Below are 2,137 nucleotides of genomic sequence, written 5' to 3' on the forward strand. Positions count from 1 at the left end.
TACACTGTTGGTGGGAGTGTAAGTTAGTTCAGCCATTGAGGAAGACAGTGTGGTGATTCCTCAAGGACCTAGAAACAGAAATACCATTTGACCCAGCGGTTCCATTACTGGGTATATACCCAAAGAATTATAAATTGTTCAGTTATAAAGACACATGCACAGGTATGTTCACTGTGGCACTGTTTACAATAGCAAAGGCTTGGAACCAACCCAAATGTCCATCATAGATAGACTGGAGAAAGAAAATGTGGCACATACACACCATGGAATACTAAGCAGTCATAAAAAATGATGAGTTCGTGTCCTTCATAGGGACTGGATGAATCCGGAAACCATCATTCTCAGCAAACTGACACAAGAACAGAAAACTAAACACTGTATGTTATCACTCATAGGCGGGTGTTGAACAATTAGAACACGTGGACACAGGGAGGGGAGCATCACACACTGCAGTCAGTGGTGGGGGTGGTAGGGGAGGGACAGTGGGGTTGGGGAGCATGGGGAAGGATAATGAGGGCAGAAATACCAGCTATAGGTGATGGGGGGATGAAGGCAGCAAACCACCTTACCATGTATGTACCTATGCAATAATACTGCATGATCTGCACATGTACCCCAGAACCTAAATTTCAATAATAAAAAAAGAAAAAGAAAGAAAGAAATATCACAATGGAGACACTATTTTACACATACTATTGGCCTAATACTGCAGGTGAGATCATAAAATTGTACAGTCACATGAAAACACAATTTGGGCTTTATTCTTTAAATATAGTTGCACTAATTCCATTCCTAATTAGAGACCCAAGAGAAATTCTTGCCCATGTACAATCCTAGATACCTCCACCTGCAGGATGTTGGCCAATTGGGAGCTAGTGGTCACATTTTCACCTTCAGATGCTCACTGTTGGTCTCGTCAAAGTGTCTGGTATCTGTCATGCACGGTGTGAGCCTGGGGCTCCACATCCAATGCCATGCTCATTCTGGGAAGGCCAGTACTTAGTTCCAGCTAAAAGCACGGCCACCCACAGTACAACTGTCTATCTCACTAGGCTTCCTCTGTTCATCACAACGTATCTTAAAGGTATAGTAATTAAAATAGTGTCATATTTGAGCAAAATCAGAGAAATGAACCAAAATAACAGATGAGAGGACCTGTAAATAATATGTGGAAATTTGATCTATGGCATTGTGGCCAACAGATCAGTAGGAGAGGACAAGTCTTTCAATAAGCAGTGCTGAAGCAACTGAAGAACCACAAAGAAAAAATGACACTACATGTCTTTCCCACTCCATGCGTAAAGGTCAGTTTCAGGCGGATGAGATATTTATACTGAGGAGTAAAAATGTAAAACATTGTACATATTCTGTAAAATATCTTTATAATATTTTAGGAGGTAAATATTTTTTAAGTAAGTCCAAAGAACTTCATTTATCTAAAAAACAAGACAGTAATTTGCCTACACCAACATTTCAAACCTCTACTTATATGACAACTATTTTCTAAGTGAAAAGGCCAGCTACAAATTAACAGAAACTTTCAGCATATATAGCTATTCTGAAGTACCCAAAATATATTTAAATTTGCTACAACCAGGCCAGGTGAGGTGGCTCACGACTCTAATCCCAGCACTTTGGGAGGCCGAGGCAGGAGGATCGCCTGAGGTCAGGAGTTTGAGACCAGCCTGGCCAACTTGGCAGAACCCCATTCTACTAAAAATACAAAAATTAGCCAGGCATGGTGGCGGGCACCTGTAATCCCAGCTAATTGGGGGAGGTTGAGGCAGAAGAATCACTTGAACCCAGGAGGCGGAGGTTGCAGTGAGCCAAGATTGCGCCACTGCACTCCAGCCTGGGTGACAGAGCGAGACTCTGTCTCAAAATAAAAGAAAATAAACTTCTACAACCAATGAGAAAAGGAGTAAAGACCCACTAGAAAACAGGCAAAATAAACAGGAATTTCACAGAAGAAGAAACAAAAATGGCCAAAGAATTTAGGAAAGGAAGCTTAACCCTATTTGTAATCTCACAAATGCAAATTAAATCACAATAGAGACACTATTTTACATATACTATTGGCCTAAATGAAGAAATGAGATAATATCAATTTTGATAAAAATGTAGAGTTACGCCGGGC

Source organism: Cebus imitator, unplaced genomic scaffold (genome assembly GCF_001604975.1).
Source record: "Cebus imitator isolate Cc_AM_T3 unplaced genomic scaffold, Cebus_imitator-1.0 Scaffold464, whole genome shotgun sequence".
Taxonomy (NCBI): Eukaryota; Metazoa; Chordata; class Mammalia; order Primates; family Cebidae; genus Cebus; species Cebus imitator.